Source organism: Danio rerio, chromosome 2, assembly GCF_049306965.1.
Source record: "Danio rerio strain Tuebingen ecotype United States chromosome 2, GRCz12tu, whole genome shotgun sequence".
NCBI lineage: Eukaryota > Metazoa > Chordata > Actinopteri > Cypriniformes > Danionidae > Danio > Danio rerio.
In genome coordinates this window covers 3,913,820-3,935,363 of record NC_133177.1, presented here as the reverse complement: position 1 = coordinate 3,935,363, position 21,544 = coordinate 3,913,820, and the positions used below count along the sequence as shown (strand labels likewise).

Sequence of the window (21,544 nt, the reverse complement as noted above, 5' to 3'; positions counted from 1 at the left end):
CTTCGCGTGGGTTTCCTCCGGGTGCTCCGGTTTCCCCCACAGAACAAAGACATGCGGTACAGGTGAATTGGGTTGGCTAAATTGTCCGTAGTGCATGAGTGTGTGTGTGGATGTTTCCCAGAGGTATGTTGAGGCTGGAAGGGCATCTGCTGAATAAAAACTTGCTGCATAAGTTGGCGGTTCATTCCGCTGTGGCGACCCCGGATTAATAAAGGGACTGAGCCGACAAGAAAATGAATGAATGAATGAACAATATTAGCATCACACTGAAAAAAGGTCTGGGAAGTACAGTAAACAAATAAATAACCATCAATAACTGTGCCTGAGGGGATGTTGAAAACATGAAAATGATTTCAATATTTCCTCACCCGGTATCTTTTATCTGCTGAACACAAAATAGGACATTTTGAAGTATGTCAAATGCATTCTTCAAACTATCTTCTTTTGTGTTTGACAGAAGAAAGAAACACACATGAGGGGGAATAAATGATGAGGTGAATTTTCATTTGTGTGTGAACTACCCCTTTAACTTAAACAATAGCATTGAGTTGGCTTTCAAATCATCTGCTATGCTCATACGCAATAAAACAGTGTGTTTCATATCCCACAGCGAAGCCATCAAGCCATCGCCTACACACCGGACAAGATAAATGCATAAACAGAGCCCTGGCGGTGTTATCTGGGATGGCTCGATACGAGTTACTCATTTCCTCCAGAATGAAGCCTTTCTGGAGTACGTTTCATTGGATGTCGCAACAAGAAAACCCAACAACACATGACAGTTTGAGACGGTAGGATGTTTTCCATTAACAAAGATGATAGAGCAGCATGTGATATGGAAACGGTGGCCAGAGGTAGTTATAACGTCAATGGTTTCATCACTGGAGGTTGAGCTGGTTGTCGTTCTGGCCCACAGCCATGTCAATCTACAGGTGTGTCTTCGCAGGTGACGCAACGTTCTGCCGCCGGCTGTAGGTGTGCCGAACACTCTTCATAATGTGTGTTAAGTGTTCTCACGTATACAGACCACAGGGCTGACACCATGACCAGACTTTAGCCATCTAAAACTGCTTACATTTATGAAGAAAAGTCCACTCGCTTTAGTTTAAATGTTCCCTGAAAAGGGTGCACTGAAAACCCTAATGTTGTCTTTACTTAAACAATTATGTAAAGCTGACTAACCTTAACTTAAAATTTTGCATTTTGGTCCTATCACTTGAAAATATCAGTTAATTTACCTTTTGTACCATGAAAATGTATAAACTTAACATTTCAAGTGTGGCGAGCTCAAAATCTAAATTAATCCTTTGAAAAAAAAATCATTTTCACAAATGTAGTCTTGACTGCAAAATTCTAATATGTGCAACCTTTTAAGTACAAGGTTATTTTTTTTTAAATCAGAAAACAAATGGCTTCATGTTTAAATTATTCATTATAGTGTGAATAAATGGCTACTTATTTTTTGTTTGAATTTTTTCAAAGTATATTATTACACACACATACATACATACATATATATATATATAAATATATATATATATATATATATATATATATATATATATATATATATATATATATATATATATATATATATATATATATATATATATATATATATATATATATATATATATATATATATGAATGAGGATGAATGAAATGTCTGTCAGTAGTACTAAGTTTGGTGAACTGAACAATTTAAGTATAGTCTACAAAAAACACAAGGTAAATAAACTTAAATATGCAAGTTTTGGGAGACTCCATTGCTCAATTAAATTGAGGCAACGAGTTTACTCAAGTAATTTAGTTCAGTCAACTTACAGTATTAGGGTTTTCAGTGTGTGAGTGATTTTTTTCTTCATCAATTACAGAAAAATTGGTTGAATTTACATTAGAAAAGTCTACTCGCTCAAATTTAAATGTTTCTTGAAGAGGGTGTGAGCGTTTTATCCCATCAATTACAGAAAAACGTGTTGAATTTACAGAAGAATTGTCTACTTGCTCAAGTTTAAATGTTTCTTAAAGAGGATGTGAGTGTTTTTATCATGTAAAACTGTTTGAATTACAAACGTAAGTCTACTCGCTTAAATTTTAATGTTTCTTGAAAAGGATGTGAGTGTTTTATCCCATCAATTTTAGAAAAACTGGTTGAATTTACATTAGAAAGTCTACTGGCTCAATTGAAATGTTTCTCAAAGAGGATGTGAGTGTTTTTATCATGTAAAACTGGTTGAACTGCAGAAGAAAAGTCTATACTTGCTTGAATTTTTATGTTTCTTGAAGAGGGTGTGAGCGTTTTATCCCATCAATTACAGACAAACTGGATGAATTTATAGAAGAATTGTCTACTCGCTTATGTTTAAGGGCTCTATTTTAACAATCTATGCACAAAGTCTAAAGCCAGCCTGATCTCACGAGGAAATGCAAGTATTTTACATTTTGTCAGTTTAGTGGCTAGTTCAGTCTTATGAAAATGTACGATTTTAAAAAGGAGGCATGGCAGCTAACCCCACCCCTAAACACACCTTCATTGGGTGATGAGCAAATCGTACAAAATTGTATTAATTAGATCGTACGAATTCATACGAATTAGCCATTAAAGCAAAAAGTTACGAATTGCCGTGAGATTGCGTTGCTAAAGCTTATGGTTCAAAAGCATTAAGAGCATGTCTAAATCTACTTTTGCTATTTTATGAACGGCGCATGGTCTAACAGGGTTGTGCTTATTCTCTGAGTTATGGGTGTGTTTTGAGAATAACATTCATTTAACCAACCAGTCTCGTCTCCCGTTTCCTATAAGAGTCAGTTGCGTCGCTTGGGACATTTGCTATTTACATGGCGGACTTTGTAAGTGGAAAAACTGAATGCTTCACTAGCGAGAAAACAGTTAAACAGAGCATCTGCAGCTCGAGGATAAAGAACGAGCCTCCTCCATTCAGCCTCTTTACGTTCTCTTTACTTTTACTCTTCACTTTACTCCTTTACTTTCATGGATAAGGAAACTGTGGAAACTCACTTTGCTGAAGACATCCATTAGCCTACATGTTTAATTAGGCTGGCTTGTGTAGCAAGCCAGACTATTGTTATCCTATTTTTCTTCTGAGACTAAAAAACAAAACGCATCTCCTCCTAGAGCTTTCGAGCTATGACCACCAAACTCACACCAAACCTTCAAACTGGTCTGATTCAGTGTGCTATATCTTTTCCAACTGATCTGACTTTCGGTTTTCCGAAAAACGTCCTGGGACCGTCGGAAAAATCCCATTGACTTAACATTGGACCAGACTTTGTGACCTCATAACTCTGCATCAGACTGTCACACAGACTTCTAACTGGGCTCATTTAATTCAGACTACCTAACTGCCAATACCTGATGAGCTTTTAACATTTTTGGCCACGCCCTAGTAACCACTTTTGGGACCCTAGAAACTGTCCTATAGACTTCCATTTAAAAGACTGTCATTGACTTTACATTGGATCAAACTTTGAGAGCTTATAACTCTGCATCAGACTGTCCTACAGACTAATGGCTGAGCTCATTTAACTCAGACTACCAAACTGCCAATAACTGATGAGCTTTTAACTTTCTAGCCACTCCCTAACAACCAGATACTGCACCCTAGCAACTCTCCCATAGACTGCCATTATAGAGACCCAGATTGATATCGTCATGCTGTAGTGTTATAGCAACATGCTAATAATGATTAGCTAAGTACTTTAACATTCTAGAAATTTAATATCTATCTATCTTTCTATCTTTCTATCTATCTATCTATCTATCTATCTATCTATCTATCTATCTATCTATCTATCTATCTATCTATCTATCTATCTATCTATCTATACTTTTTAAAACTGTATAAACTAAATAAACTATTACCAACAGGCTTTCACAAGCCAGCCTCAAAGTTTGTCTCGACAAACTTTAATAATCTAGTTTGGTTTGTTAAGGGTTAGCTTTTTATTTCATGTGAGCATTTTATTTCATCAGAAAGTACAGAGAAAGAGTAGAAAAACTGTCTGAATTTATGAAGAAATGTCTACACACTCATAATTAAATGTGTCTTAAAGTGCCGGTGAGTGTTTTCGTCATGTAAAACTGGTTGAATTTACTGAAGAAAAGTCTACTTGTCAAATTAAATGAGTGTTTTTTTTCATCAATTATTGTAAAACTGGATAAATTTACTGTCTATATACTTAAGTTTAAATGTTTCTTGAAGAGGGTGTGAGTGTTTTATCTCATCAATTATAGTAAAACTGGTTGAATTTACATTAGAAACGTCTACTTGCTCAAATTTTTATGTTTCTTGAAGAGGGTGTGAGTGTTTTATACCATCAATTACAGTAAAACTGGTTGAGTTTACTGAAGAAAAGTCTACTTGTCAAATTAAATGAGTGTTTTTTTCATCAATTATTGTAAAACTGGATAAATTTACTGTCTATATACTTAAGTTTAAATGTTTCTTGAAGAGGGCGTAAGTTTTTTCATAAATAAAACTGTCTGAATATATATTATAAAAGTCTATTCACTTAAATTTTTATGTTTCCTGAAAAAGATGCGAGTGTTTTTTCAGCAATTTCAGTAAAACTGGTTTAATTTACTCAAGAAAAGTCATGAATTTAAATGTTTCTTCTTGAGAATGTAAGCTTTTTTCCACCATGTACAGTAAAACTGTTTGAATTAACATAAGACAAGTCTACTTGCTCAAATTTGTAATGTTTCTTGATAAGGTACAGAGGCAGCAGACAATGTGCATGCCACGTAATTTTGACAGAAATAATGTGGTGACTTAAACTACATATACTGTACTTTAAGAGCTTTAAAAAATCCACTATAAGTGCATCTCGCGCCAGATAAATGTGCATAAACTCTATTTATTTCTAAATGCATAACCAAATGTCCTGCTTTATGCCTAATTCGATTTCTAAGACATCATAAAACAGACAAAACGAAGCTGATCCCTTTTCCTCTCATGAAGCAGTGCCATTACCTGAAATGGCACTTGCTGATCAAGTACTGTAACTGAGTTACAGGAAAGCAAATCCACAGTTATAGGCAAACAGCATTGCTAAGCCATTTCCTGTGTAATTATATTAGTCATTATTTATTCATCGGAAATAGGCACCTAATACTTAAATTGGTGTCATTTATTCAGAAAACACACTCGCCTTCTCACTATGAAATGTACATACATACAGTACACTAGCAGAAATAATAAACACAAAAGCCGTCAAAAAGTACACAAATGTGAAAAGCAGTTAATAAAATGTGATATATATATATATATATATATATATATATATATATATATATATATATATATATATATATACAGTATATATATATATATATATATATATATATATATATATATATATATATATATATATATATATATATATATATATATATATATATATATATATATATAAGGCATCATAGTGACAAGATCACTGGTTTGAATCCCGACAGGACCAGTTGGCATTTCTGTGTGGAGTTTGCATGTTCTCCCCGTGTTGGCGTGGGTTTCCTCCGGGTGCTCCGGTTTCCCCCAACAGTCTAAACACATGCAGTATAGGTGAATTGGGTAAACTAAATTGGCTGTAGTGTATGAGTGTGTGTGTGAATGAGTGTTTCAGAACCCAGTACCCAGTACTTTTGCTTAAAAGGTTCGAAAAAGTATCGAATGCGTCACCGTTTTTCTAAGAAAACGTATTTCTAAAGGTGCTGACTTGAAATTTTCATAGGATGCTGTTTGGAACAAAGAAAAATGTTTGGTTTACACATGAAGTTTGTGTAATAAAATGAAATGATGCATGTAAAAATATAAAACATGAAGAAAGGGAGGTATAGAAAGGGAGTGAAAGCCCAGACAGCTAAAACGAATATCAACTGCTTCAGTTCAACATCTACATTAGCAGGAGGATGAAGATGAAACCAGGGTGGACATTTCAGCAAGACAATGATCCAAAACACAGCCAAGGAAACTCTCAAATGCTTTCAGAGAAAGAAAATCAAGCTGTAGAATGGCCCAGCCAAACACCTGACTCGAATCCAATAGAGAATACCAAATAAAGCTCAGATTTGATAGACGAGATCCACAGAATTTTGACACTCTGTTAAAAAAAAAGACAAAATTAAAAATCTGTCATGATTATTTGTTCCAAGTCTGTTTGAGTGTCTTCTGTTAAACAGAAAGGACGATGTTAAAAAGACCCCTTAACTTTGCATAATAGTTTTCGTTTCTTGTTTTGTGTTTCCACTTGAGGAAATAATTAGTCAATTTTTAATTTGGGTGAACGATCCACTTAACTTATGTGACTATTTCTCCCACTTTTGTAACCTAAAGACTTTCTTGTGCATTACTTTTGCTAAAAAGGTTTAAAAAAAGTATCAAATGCGTCACCATTTTTCTTAGAAAAGGTATTTCTAAAGGTGTTGTTGACTTAAAATTTTCATAGGATGCTGTTAACAACCAAGTCCATATAAGAAAATAAAAATTGAATTGGTTTACACATGAAGTTTGTATAATAAAATGAAATGACGCATGAAAAAGTATTAAACACATGAAGAAAGGGAGGTGTAGAAAGAAAGTGAAAGCCCAGACAGCAGCTAAAATCTCTCAGTAGTTCTTTAGCAACCCTCTGCCCTTCCTCAGTGTAAGTGAATATCAGCTGCTTCAGTCCGACATCTACATTAGCAGAATGATGAAGATGAAACCAGTGTGGACATTTTAGCAAGACAATGATCCAAAACACAGCCAAGGAAACTCTCAAATGCATTTAGAGAAAGAAAAGCAAGCTGTAGAATGGCCCAGCCAATACCCTGACTCGAATCCAATAGAAAATACAAAATAAAGCTCAGATTTGATAGACGAGATCCACAGAATTTTGACACTGTGGAAAAAAATAACACAAAATAAACTAAATAGATCTGTCATGATGTATTGTTCCAAGCCTGTTTGAGTTCCTTCTGTTGAACAGAAAGAAAGATGTAAAAAAAGAGGCATTATCCAAATATACTTTCCAAAAAAGTTTTCATAATTAGCAAATTGTCAATTTGGGTAAACTATCCCTATAACTTAGGTGACTGTTTCTCTCACATAAATGGTTTCTAGTGCATTGCTTTTGGTTAAAAGGTTCATTTTTTTATTCTTCTGGAAGATGAATTGCACAAAACAAAAACTTTTTTTTTTCTTTTTCCCTGCAAGCATAAATCCAGATGTTTTTATAAAGTCATTTGGATGTCTCTGAATCATCCTCCTTGGACCAACAGCTCAAGGCGTTTGGTTTAAAGCGCAGCTCAAACCTCTCAGGACCACTATGGCTTTTAATGAGGAAAATAAAGCTCTTCCTCAGACCTTCCTGTGCATTAAGCCCACACTTTCCTCTCCTGCCAGGACGGGATTGTTTTGGGGTCGACGTGTGTTCCGCTTCATATGGAGCAACGTAAACACAGACAGCATCCCAACACAATGCGGGTGTGGATGACAATAATATACTGGGGGGCTTTGAAGCGGAGCCCTGGGCTCCAGCTGAGAGCAGCTCCAACTGAATCCAAAAAAATGAGTGTGGGATGAAGACAGAGGAGATGTGGGGGCGTTTCAGATTGGGGACTTGAGGAACACACAGGAAGAAGATGGAACAGACACACACGTACACACTAAACCACCACCACCACCACACTGTAAAAAATGCTGGGAACCACACAATCACTTCATGTTGTCCCAACACAAATCAGTTAACTTAGCTTAATCATTTTAACAAATTTAAGTTGACTAAACATAAAACAATTAAGTTTGTCACCCCCCCCCCCCCCCAAGAAATAAATAATTTGTGTTATTTCAACTCAATTTAAATAGGTAGTTTTAACAAGCAGCAAAAGTCAATCTTTGAGTGTACTATTCGCCTTATTCTCAGCCGATGAGCGGGTGCTGCCATTTGAATATTTTTTTCTCGAGACTTCCGGTCACTTCCAATCATTTTTTGACGTTAAAAACTGCTTGATGTTGCAATTTGATATTTTCTAACATATTATTCTGCTTGGTCTGTATAGTTATGAAAACATTTGTTTGAAGAGCAAGCAGTTTGGCCATTTTCTACCGTTTATTATTCCAAGTAATTTCTCCCATAGGCGACTGAATCGGAAGTTCTGAGACAGGGGTGTCCAAACTTTTTGGGCCGTGGCCAGATGCAAAAAAAAAAACGTTGTCCCGGGCCAAATTTAACAAACATCAAACAGACATGCATATATATATACTGTATATATATATATATATATATATATATATATATATATATATATATATATATATATATATATATATATATATATATATATATATATATATATATATACCTCATAACTAACCAGACTAAAAGTTTGATAAAGGTGACCTGAACTGACCCGTACCGTATCGCACAGTAGCAGTCAGTGGAAACGGGCCATAAGTGTGTGCATAAGTCTTACATAAGCTACAATAGATGCTAGACAAGATCATAAGGGTCTAGAACTTCTGTCAAGCTAGTGTTTAAAACTAAGAAATATGAAGTAAATTAAATGAGATTTTTGAAAAGATTTTATTATATTAAGTTATATTAATATTTATTTTTAACTGTTAAAATAGAGTTTAAGAAAAAAAAGAAATTGGAAAAAAAAAAGAATTTAGGAACAAAATTAATCGGATTTGTAAAAAATGTAAACAGATTTCCCATAACCACAACTAACATTTAAAAAAAGTGTATGGCAATAAAACTAAGAAAAAACTGGCCGATCTGACATTTCAGGAAGTTCCTTGTAGGGTCGGTCATTGCCTTTCTGCAAACCCAGATGCTGCAGTGGCCTCCGAGGAGAAGGAGAAAAGGGTGGAAAGGGCGGATTTGAGTGAACTGGAAGAGAGACACGTGTGTGAATCCAGCCAGATGCAAAACACCCACGGAAGAGGCGCGTATTTCATTTCACAGAATGTCCTTTAAATGCATTATTGGCTTTTCTAGCAGAAAAATGATACCGTGTTGACTTTATTACACCCACTGTAAAGCTTCCTCCGCAATGTCAGTTTTGCAGTAACAAATGCAACAGTGCTTTAAAGGTCATTTCTGCAAGGAATTACATAGAGAAAAAGATACAATGCTACTACTGGAGGAAACTCTCAATTAAAGGAGACCTGTCAATCCCCCTTTTAACAAGACGTAAAATAAGTCTCTAATGTCCCTACAGTGTGCGAAAAATCGAAAGAATTTTATTCCATTTAAGTGAAGTTTATTTATAAACTAATTTCGAGAGGATCACATGCTTATGATTGACCACGGCTGGTATTAAAATAATCTATTAATTATAAAATAAATATTACAAAAATAAGGTTAAATTAAATTCATTTATTCTTTTTTTCAGCTTAGTCCAGTGGTCACCAAACTTGTTCCTGGAGGGCCGGTGTCATGCAGATTTTAGCTCCAACCCTAATCAAACACACCTGAACAAGCTAATCAAGGTCTTACAAGGTATACTTGAAACATCCAGGCAGGTGTGTTGAGGCAAGATGGAGCTAAACCCTGCAGGGACACCGGCCCTCCAGGACCAGGATTGGTGACCCCTGGCTTAGTCCCTTACTTATCAGGGGTCGCCACAGCAAACCATCAACTATTCCAGCATAATTAAGAATATAATTTAACATAGAATTAAGTTAACTTATTAGTTTTTACAAATTTAAGTTGGTTGAACATAAAACAATCAAGTAGTCCCCCCAAAAAACTCAACAATTCTTTCAGCCCATTTTAAATAAGTAGTTTGAACAAACAATAAACATAATTTTGTTGAGTATGGAGTATTTAACCATTTCACATTACTTTATTTCCAAGAGGATCTCTTTTTGGTCTGATAAAAGTCCTGAATCTGATGGACACTGTGTTCCTGGACAATGTTGTGTTCTTCTTTTGAGGAATCAGATGCGAGAACGTCATTCATCGTGCTTTTTTTCCTTCAAAAACTCCTGAGAGAGACAAATAAGGACCTAAACTGAGGCAAATGTTTATCTCTGTTGGAAAGCTCTCCCTAACAACTCGTGTACATCTCCAGTTACACTTTGCAAATCTTGGACTTTGTTTATCCTAAGGCCCAGGGCTGGAATGCTGGAGAAAATGACCTTTTGAGCACCTAGTCGTAACATTAGCCAAACATTAGCGCGCTAGCTTTTCGCAATTGAACTTGTGATCGAGTTGCGATGAGATCCCCTCTGCAGGATTATATGCATCAAAGTCGTTTTTTAACTTCACTTTTAAAAATTAAGATTGTAAAATTGGCTCTTTACTCAGCACTGTTAGAAAAGAGCTATTTGGTTTCTTTAAATTGAGCTAAGAGATGCCCAGAGGACCAAAAGGGGAGTGTCAGGCGGTGCATGAAAAAAAAGATTGCATTTGAAATAATTAGCATATTATAATTAAAAGTTGAACTTAAAAATTTATAATTAACATTAACTTTTACAACCATAAAGGAGTTTACATTTGAACAAAATAAATTATTTGCTTTATTAAAATAATCTATTAATTATAAAATAAATATTACAAAAATAAGGTTAAATTAAATTCATTCATTCTTTTTTTTTTCAGCTTAGTCCCTTACTTATCAGGAGTCGCCACAGCGAACCACCAACTATTCCAGCATATGTTTTACGCACCGGATGCCCTTTTAGCTGTAACCCAGTACTGGGAAACACCCATACACTCTCACATTAACACACACACACACACTTATACACTATGACCAATTTGTTCACCAATTCACCTAAAGCTCATGTCGGGCAAACTGGAGGAAACCCACACCAACATTGGGAGAACATGCAAACTCCACACAAAAATGCCAACTGATCCAGCCAGGACTCGATGCAGCAACCTTCTTGCTGTGAGGCAACAGTGCTAACCACTGAGCCACCGTGTCGCCCCAGGGTCAAATTAAGTTCATATAAAAACTGATAAAAAATCAATAGTAAAAACAAAACAGACTTCTGTTTATTAATTATTAGAACAAGGTAGGAATTTAATATTTCACAAATAATATCTTAATTTAGACCAATTTTAAGTGATTTTTTAAAAAGCAACTATATATATATATATGTGTGTGTGTGTGTGTGTGTGTGTGTGTGTGTGTGTGTGTGTGTGTGTGTGTGTGTGTGTATGTTATTTTCTTTTTTGAATGGGGGTTACCCATTTATTACGTACATATTACTTACATTTTAAAGAAGTTTTAAAGTTCTTAAAAAGCAGCCACTGACATCCATAGTATTTTGTTCCTACTATGGAAGTCAATAGCTTTTATATCTTCCTTTCACCATAAGAAAGAAATTCACAAAAGTTTCCAATCAATTAAACATGAGTAAATATGAGAAAGGTTTCATTTTTGAGTTAAACTACCTTTTTAAGGGGGTTTCACAGAGGCTTTTTTCACACTAGCCACCAGGCCAGGTTCCCAGTGAACTCATTTCCACAAATTGGCCATTTTCCTGGTTGCATAATACAAGAGTCAATGCCAATGAAGAAAATCCACTAGCATTGGTTTTCTGTAAATGTATGTCTTCAACTCTTTCGCATCCTATGCCAGTGTATTGTATGGCACACTTTTGACCAGCTGTTGCTCCAATTGTTGGATTAGACCTTGTCTGAAGTAGGAGCAAATTAAGTGACCCTAAATATATTTCGTATACTGTTAAACGCAGGAATGAACCAAATTCTCGGCTACCGAAAAGTATTGGCAAAAAAAAAATTGGCATAAAAAAACACAAAAAAATGATGCGAAAATAACGAACAACTCTAACCAATTCCCAGCAGTGTTCAGACTGCTGTTTTCATTCTCCCTCCAGTCACAGTCACTGTGGTTTTCATACCTTTCAGGAAAGTGCTGCACTATAAAACACATTCATTTCAATGGCGTTTTCAATTCCGACTGGCTTACATGCACTCAATATTTTGCTTTGTAGATTTCCTGCTTAAGTACGCATATAATTATCTATGCAAAAAGAGCGCATGCTCACCTGGAAAGCAAAGTCTACTAAAATAATGCACAGATTTCTATGTACAGTAGTATACTTGTTACTGTCGCTAACAGCAGATCTACTGTCATAACAATGCTAGTAAGTAAAATGAGGCCTAACATTAAGTGAAGTTTATTCATAAACTAATTTCGAGAGGATCACGTGCTTATGATTTATCACGTCCAGTCTCGCATTTGCTAATCACTAATCTTCCAATCATATGAGCCCTAAGGCACCATAAATAGTCTAAGTTTTCAGTTCACTTTATCTTCGTTTGGAAGAAGCAGCTTCACCGTAGCTAGCTCCGTTGAAGAACCAACTCTAAACCAGCATGGACAACTAAAGCAGCAACAAGCTACAATCTTCAGGATCTTCATTTGGAAGAACGCTCTGCTCTGCTCATCAACTACAAAAGCTACAAGTGCTACAAGCTACAAAAGCTTCAAGCTACAATCTACAATATACAATCTAAAAGCTTCAATCTACAAGCTACAATATACAAGCTACAGCAACAACAACAACAACTACTATTGCTACCATTTCAAACAACTACAACTCCAACAATTTCATCAACAGCTTAAACAACAACACCAAAACCTTCCACTTCAAAGAGCCTCTACAACGCATCTGCTGTGTCTTCAACCTTATTTCCCAGCAAGATATAAGCCAAACTCCAAAGCTATTGCAATAAAACGGAACCCTCACCTTCTCCTAGCAGTACACATGCTATCCATCGTTTAACAGATTGTTTGCTGGAATGTGTTCAGCAGAGCAGCAGCTCCAGCCACAAACAATGTTGAATTTGATCAACAAAATGGCCGCCAGGCTTTTTGCACCTTTTGCATGGCCTGACTGAAACTCCTTAAGCCAATAGCTGTAAAGATAAGCGTCTCCATCCAATGAGCTAAAAGACTGGAGATGGTCCCGCCCTCTCTCTTGACTCTGTTGCAAAGACCTTATGAATGAATAGGCCAGACACGCTTGTAAATTTAGTTAAAAAAAAAAAAAAATAAATAAAATAATAAATAAAAAAAAATAAAATAAAATTCCATTTGACATTTAACTTCTGAAAAGATTATTACCCAACCAGTAAATATTAACAAGCTATTGAAAAACATTATGCCATCAAGCACAGAAGTCCAATTGTAATACGCCAGCGACTCATGTGTTGATTTACAAGCGTCATATAAGATTATATAGCAAGTCAGTGGGATGTGAAAACGGCAAAGAAACAAACTTCCCACTTGACTGTTATAAATACAAATTTAAACTTCATTATCACTTCACATGCTCAGTCTTCAAGGGGTACCAGTTTTCCAGGACCACCAGACTAGCCATATCCCATGTCCTCAGCTCTCCATTCATCTGTCATCCCGTTAGGAGACGAACACCCACCCCTACCATCCTTGCACATCGTATCAATGAAGTCATCGGACCATGCATTATCAAAAGCGCTTTCATTTACAGCCGCCCATGCCCTTATTAAGATGCCTCGCATGGATATAAACTAAAACAATTTTCATGTCTGCCATACTTGTATTATTTTGCAAAGATTTAATTTCTGATTCTCTTTGTTTTTTCTATTTTAGAGATCATGACTGCTGGCTCCAGAAGCTGACCCTCATCCAACCTATTACACTCCACATCCTCTTCACAAAGGATACATTCCATTTTTCACTCTATCCAATCTGTCCTAACCTGCAGTCTGCAACCTCCGAACCTGAAACCGTCGATTATCTTATTAAAAAGAAATCGACAACAACTTCATGATTGGAACTCCAAGGCTCCTCCTTTTAATATCTCGCGCATTAGCCCCATTGGTGTCGCTACTCAAAATGTTCTGGCAAAAACGCCTTGTAGTCGACCTTTCGTCCCAACACAATTGCTCCTTTCCTAGCATTAACAGCACTATCCCATTGGACGAATATTTACTTAACTACCACGACATTGATCAAGAGATCTCTCTCATAAAGATAGCCAGTCGTAACACCTGGCTAGCCAAAGAAGACATTTCCCCTACCTTTAAAATCATGCCAATCCACCCAGACTTCTGGCACCTTTTGGCATTTATTGGCGAAATCAATTCTATTTTTTGGATGCAAAAGCAGCCCAAAAAATATTTGACATAATGTCAGAAGCTTTATGCTGGATTCTGTCTAATATTTACGAAATACCATACCTCATTCACCTTCTAGACGATTTTCTTATTTCCCCCCCCGTCATCTCCTCCAGCCAAACACCTAGCGATCACCCAGCAGGTTTTCGCTGATCTCGGAAGGACCCAGTACTTCAATCGTATTTCTGGGTATTAATCTAGACTCGCATAAATTCCAAGCATCCCTTCCTAAAGAGAAAATCAATCGAATAATTTCTCTATCCCAAATTTTCCTTGAAAAACAGATGTGCACACAACGAGAACTCCTACCAATTCTCGGCCATCTAAATTTCGCTATGCGCATTATTCCTTTCATTTCCCACCTCCATCAATTATCCACCACAGTTCATGGTTTAGAAGAAACAATTTTTTCTCTCCAAACCCAGTCGCGATGAACTTTGCTTATGGATCTCTTTCCTTAAGCAATGGAACGGCTGTTCCTTTTTCTACAGCGACTTGATTGCATCCCCTATTGACATCAACACATACACAGACGCTGCCCCTCCAATAGGTTACAGTGGCTAATATAAAGGACACTGGTTTGTCTCAACATGGCCAACCCAATTGTAATTCCATTCCAAAGACCAATGTTTTTCAGCCCTCTTCAAATTCTACCCTATCATCGCAGCAGCCATCCTGTGGGGGGACGAATGGTCTACATCTAGCATTCTCTTTCACTGCGATAACGAAGCTACAGTGCATTGCATTAACAAAGGGCGCTCCCACTCCCAATCGCTTATGCCATTTTTAAGACACCTTATCTGGATATCTGCTAAAAAACAATTTATCATGATTGCTGAACATGTACCTGGTTGCAAAAACCAAATCGCTGACTCTCTCTCTCTCATTTCTCTTTGCAGATATTCTGGCAACTAGCCCCGGAAGCAGACCCTCACCCAACGCCGGTCCCTCCTTATTCAGTAACGATATTTTTATAAACCACCCACTTCATAATCTTCATCAAACTTCTCTATCTCTTATCCTACAAGCAATAGCTCCCAGAACCCTCAATGCATACCTCACAGCATGGAATTCGTTCAAACAATTCCATACCATGCTAGACAACCCATTACACTCAAAATCCTTACCTCATGCATCTACACCCTCTGTAAAGGTTACATTTCCTCCCATACAGCCCGCACCTTAGATGCTATGTTCAATCTAGCATTTTTTGGGGGGTTTCTTAAATGTTCTGAATTAACAGTTACATCCAAATTTAACCCTCTACTCCACCCCACCATCTCAGATCTAGCTTTGCAAGACAGGGAAACTATCTCTTTCCTTATCAAACAAAGCAAAACAGATTAATTCCAGAGAGGACACTCTATCCTCATTTTCAATATTCCTTCACCTACACGCCCATTCCAAACCCTCTTAGCCTAGAAAATCTCAAGAGGCGAACCCACTGGCCCCGCTTTTTACTGATGACGCTAACCGTCCAGTATCTCGATTCTGGTTTCAAAAACACCTTAAAGAAATCTTTCGCCTATCAGGTTTTTTCCCAGAGCCCTTTTCCAGCCACTCATTCAGGATTGGCGCAGCCACTACAACGGGCTCTCACACCATCAGATCCAGACCCTTGGTCGCTGGTCTTCTGAAGTTTTCAAATCTTATATACGTCTCAGTAAATACCACCTCAAGAAAGCCCAACAGGCTTTAACCAACCCCCAAGCACCTCCTCACACGGCTCCAACTCAAAAAGGTGTCTAACAGAGCCTCGACTCTCGCAAGAGTCATCCAAACCAAACCCCGCAGAAGCCCAATTGTCCACCCATGGCACCCTTACATGTTTGCCAAGGACTCCCTCAAGGGCCATTGCAGTTAGCATCTTCTGCAATCACCAATAGCTATTTACAGATGCAGACATTTGTATCCACATGTTCTTTGCGCATTTACTGCATTTGTACATATGTATTATATTTGTGCTTGTTCCCTTCTTCCAACTTTTCCAAATCTTTTATCCTTATAACCCTACTTTTCAGCCTCTCGTTCCTTTCTTCTCTACACTCCACTCCCAACTAATCTATTTTACACTCTACCTCTAATGATCTTGTTTCTCCTGTCTAGACTCTCCAGACACCCGAAGGGGCCCCCTTGAGCTCCAACTCTTGCAGGATTCGGCCATAGCGGCCACAGTCCTTTCTTCTTCACGATGTTACCTATTCTTTTTCCGCCTAGACTCTTTCTCCAAGCTCCAAACCCCGCAGGGGTCCGCTCAAGCTAAAACTTCTTCACTCTACTTCAACTACCTCTCTTCTCCTTATGACTCACCCTCTAGCTCTGACCCCCACAGGGGTCGCTCCGAGCCCCAATCTCTCGCAAGAGTTATCCAAATCCTCTTTCCCACTCACTGATATCTATCTCCTCCTATCCGCAATCTACCCTCAAGCTCTGACCTCCACAAAGGTCGCTCAGAGCTCCAACTCTCACAAGAGTTACTCTCTTCCACTCACTGCTACCTATCTCCCCCTATCTACACTCTACCCCCAAGCTCTGACCTCCACAGAGGTCGCTTCAAGCTCCAACTCTCGCAAGAGTTACTCTTTTCCACTCATTGCTCCTCCCAGCTACACTCTACCCTCAAGCTCAAACCTCCGCAGAGGTCACTCCTATCTACACCCTACCCTCAAGCTCAAACCTCCGCAGAGGTCACTCCTATCTACACCCTACCTTCAAGCTCAAACCTCCGCAGAGGTCGCTCCTAGCTACACTCTACCCTCAAGCTCAAACCTCCGCAGAGGTCACTCCTATCTACACTCTACCCTCAAGCTCAAACCTCCGCAGAGGTCACTCCTATCTACACCCTACCCTCAAGCTCAAACCTCCGCAGAGGTCACTCCTATCTACACTCTACCCTCAAGCTCAAACCTCCGCAGAGGTCACTCCTATCTACACCCTACCCTCAAGCTCAAACCTCCGCAGAGGTCACTCCTATCTACACCCTACCTTCAAGCTCAAACCTCCGCAGAGGTCACTCCTATCTACACCCTACCTTCAAGCTCAAACCTCCGCAGAGGTCGCTCCTATCTACACCCTACCCTCAAGCTCTAACCTCCGCAGAGGTCACTCCTATCTACACCCTACCCTCAAGCTCAAACCTCCGCAGAGGTCACTCCTATATACACCCTACCTTCAAGCTCAAACCTCCGCAGAGGTCGCTCCTATCTACACCCTATCCTCAAGCTCAAACCTCCGCAGAGGTCACTCCTATCTACACCCTATCCTCAAGCTCAAACCTCCGCAGAGGTCACTCCTATCTACACCCTACCTTCAAGCTCAAACCTCCGCAGAGGTCGCTCCTATCTACACCCTACCCTCAAGCTCTAACCTCCGCAGAGGCCGCTCTAAACTCAAACTCTCACAAAGCTCCATCTTTCGTAAGAGCTACTCTCCTCCACTCTCTGCTCCATACCTTCACTCTACTCTGGCCCCCGCAGGGGTCACTTAGAGCTCCAACTCCCACAAGATTCACTCAAAGTTCTCTTTCCACTGCTTCAAACCACCTATTCTCCCCTTCTTCTTAACCCCGAAAACCATGAACCCCGCAGGGGTTCCTTCAAACTCTAACTCCAGCAAGAGTTATCAGAATCCTCTTTTCACCCTTATTAATCCTATCTAATTAATGCCCATGCATTTAACCTCTTTCCTTCTATTATATCCAGCAGCCGGATATAGCTCTAAATTTCCTGCCTTTTGGGGGGTTTTTTCTTCGAATACGCGGCTGCTGTCCCGAGCGATTAATTTCTGCATTTTGGGGAGTTCTGAGATCCACCGAGCTCAGGCTCCCTTCTTGCTCTGCCAACGGGAGGAAGCCCCGGGCTCGAGGAGCCCTTGAGCTCGGGGCTCTCTCCCGGGACAGCATGCCAAATAAGCTTTGTAAATCATCAGCTAAGTGTGAACTCTTGAAGTGAAGTTTATTCATAAACTAATTTCGAGAGGATCACGTGCTTATGATTTATCACGTCCAGTCTCGCATTTGCTAATCACTAATCTTCCAATCATATGAGCCCTAAGGCACCATAAATAGTCTAAGTTTTCAGTTCACTTTATCTTCGTTTGGAAGAAACCCCCCTCCTCCCCTATTCTCCTCCTTTACCTGTAATTGGGCGGCACGGCGGTCCAGTGGTTAGCACTGTGAACCACACAGCAAGAATACTGCCGGTCCTAGTTCAATAGGACCGGTGAGTGTTTCTGTGGGGAGTTTGTATGTCCTTCCCGTGTCCGCGTGGGTTTTCCCCGGGCTCTCCGGTTTCCTCCCACCATCCAAAGACATTCAACATACTTAACAATCAAGCTGGTCTAATTCCTTACGTTCCCTTAGCTACAGCGGCAGGGGAGTTCTGAGATCCACCGAGCTCAGGCTCCCTTCTTGCTCTGCCAACGGGAGGAAGCCCCGGGCTCGAGGAGCCCTTGAGCTCGGGGCTCTCTCCCGGGACAGCATGCCAAATAAGCTTTGTAAATCATCAGCTAAGTGTGAACTCTTGAACTGTGAATAAACTGTGATTATTTCATTGGCTTGTGTTTTTTAATCGTTATAACTTAAATTACGGAGTTACACTACAGAATATTACAAAATAACTTAACATAACATATTATTTAATAAAATAATAATGAATGTTATATTTTTGGTTGCAGTTCTTGGTCCAAGCACATGCTGAATTTTTATTTTCAGAGCAAATTAATTATTTAACCTACACAAATGAATACGATTTGACGATACTGTTCAAACTACTTAAATAAAATCAGCCGAAACAACACAATTCTCATGTTTTTAGGGAAAACTTAATTGTTTCAATCAACTTAAATTAGTAAAAACTGATAAGTTAACTTGCCTCAACACAAATCCAGCTGCAACAAAGTACTGGAAAACACCCATACACTCTCATATTCACACACACACATACACACACACACACACACACACTTATACACTAAAACCTATTTTGTTCACCTATTTCACCTATAATTAACAACAACACGCAAAAAAAATATCCCAAAACAATGAACAACTCTAACCAATTCCCAGCAATGTTCAGACTGCTGTTTTCATTCTCCCTCCAGTCATAGTCATTGCAGTTTTCATACCTTTCAGGAAAGTGCTGCACTATAAAACCCATTCATTTCAATGGCGTTTTCAATTCCGACTGGCTTACATGCACTCAATATTTTGCTTTGTAGATTTCCCGCTTAAGTACGCATTTAATTATCTATGCATAAAGAGCGCATGCTCACCTGGAAAGCAAAGTCCACTAAAATAATGCACAGATTTCTATGTACAGTAGTATACTTGTTACTGTCGCTTACAGCAGATCTACTGTCATAACAATGCTAGTAAAATGAGGCCTAACATTTAACTGTGAATAAACTGTGAATATTTCATTGGCTTGTGTTTTTTAAAAATCTGTATAACTTAAGTTACTGAGTTTCATTACAAAGTATTACAAAATAACTTCATATTAATTAATAAAATATTAATGAATATTCAATTTTGGTTTCAATTCTTGGGTAAGCACATCCTGAATTTTTAATTCCAGTGCAAAATAATTAACTTACCTAAACAAATGAACAAGATTTGAACATACCATTCAAATCACTTACTTAAAATCAGCCAAAACAACACAATTCTTATGTTTTTTAGGGACAACTGAATTGTTTTATGTTCAATCAACTTAAATTAGTAAAAACTAATAAGTTAACTTGCCTCAACACAAATCAGTGTAGTGTAGCCCAGCATTGTTTACAATGAAAGTTGATCCATCCTGCCCTCTTTTGCCTTTTCAAATCACCACACAACAGTGTGGTGACATCACAACAGGCACTGTCTGTCGGTCTCAATGACCCAACTGAATGCATTGGAAAAGCTACAGAACTGGTGAACATTCGTCTTCTGCTGCTGACCGTGTGAACAAAACTTGCCCATTCATGATACTGACATCCGTTACCCATTGAGTTGCTAATGTGAGCACTGGTGCCTACACAGTCATGGGCTTTATTCATCATTTTAGAAGAACCAGAGCGAGCCAAGAGCTGATTCACTGCAATGGTTGTCTTCGCTTTTGTTTTGTTTTTTTACGTCCGCCGATTTGATTTGTGTACTTTTCTGTGATATATTCTCTTCTGAAAGTAAGCACTGTGTCTGTGTTTTTGTAATAACAAAGGCGCACTGTTCTTATTAGCGTCGAGCTAAGATCACTGACTGGCTTGCGACATTTATGTACAACCTCTTTGTTGCCGTGTATATAGCTAGTTATGAGTTGAATCAAAGTTCTGTCCTAATCCAGCCAGTTGTTCATTCCAAATAGTATATGAAACCCAACATTAGCGCTCACGGAGCTATAATTATGCCTGTCATAACCCCATAACTTCAGATGACTAGGCAAAGTTGAGAAGGAAATTACATTTTTGAAACAGCAACAAGCGAGTCGGTGAGGTCAAAAGAGCTGTAAGAACTTAACTTCTCAAGCCTAATGAATGAAGAAAAGGGGTTTATTAGGTTGAAACACATCCCTGGCTAGTTTGTGAGGTAAGTGTGTGAGGTAATGTTGGCTAATGAATGTGCTAACGCTTGCACGTTTACTTACTATTCCAACTATAAAATATTCGCTGGCACAGTTACCTTTGAACATTTGTGCCATACCACTATCCTTCAAGCAGATGACTATAAATAGGCAAATAGATTAACTAACTTTATTTAAAGTTCTCACAAAGGTTTAAACTGTTGCTACAGTTCAATGAAAAATTGACCACATAATTAAAAAAATTCTCACCACATTACTGAATTTATTTGCTTGTGCTTGTTTTGTTCCATAAACCTTGCATGGTTTCCGGTACATTCATTCTTCCATGGCGGGGCGCCACGCCAAAATTCATCCCGCCACGGCTACATTACAGCTTCTTACTTAAAACATTGACTGTTTCTCAATTCCAAGAACGCAGAGAACGGACTTGCGTTCTTGTGAAGACCGGTCTTGCCAGGTGTCCTCGGAAAAACGAACTCAGGAGACCGCGAGGGCAGAGAATGCGTCCTTTGAGAATTGAGATGCTGCGTTCTTCCTGATGGTCACATGACCTTCACGTGTTTTAAATGGTAAATTATTTAACATTACAGCCTTCATACAACGATTTATTGTTTTTTTCCATTTTCAAAATATATACTTTGCATAAAAACATTATCAATATACTCTGCACAATATAAATAAAACAGATTTTAATACGAATTTCAGCAAACAAACACCCTTAATGTGTTTATTCCTTTATCCATGGTAATGTTTACTTCCACCGTTTTATTTAGTGAAACTCCTGAGGTAAATAAGTCATATCTCTGAACTTTAATAATAAATCTAAATAAAATGCAGCGCTTCCC

The 21,544-nt window shown here is 38.2% G+C and overlaps 1 protein-coding gene and 1 long non-coding RNA gene across 3 annotated transcripts in view; one reads left to right on the top strand and one right to left on the bottom strand.

Annotated features, from left to right (window-relative positions):
- Positions 1-21,544, bottom strand: part of egfra (epidermal growth factor receptor a (erythroblastic leukemia viral (v-erb-b) oncogene homolog, avian)) — a 124,260-nt gene that overhangs the window by 57,180 nt on the left and 45,536 nt on the right.
- Positions 9,600-21,544, top strand: LOC141377728 (uncharacterized). 2 transcript variants are annotated; one of them, XR_012390298.1, is made up of 3 exons: positions 9,600-9,622; positions 10,629-11,890; positions 19,274-21,544. It is a non-coding gene; the product is annotated as an uncharacterized lncRNA (long non-coding RNA). The 2 variants fall into 2 exon arrangements; XR_012390299.1 differs by having other exon boundaries at positions 10,629-11,869; positions 19,258-20,768.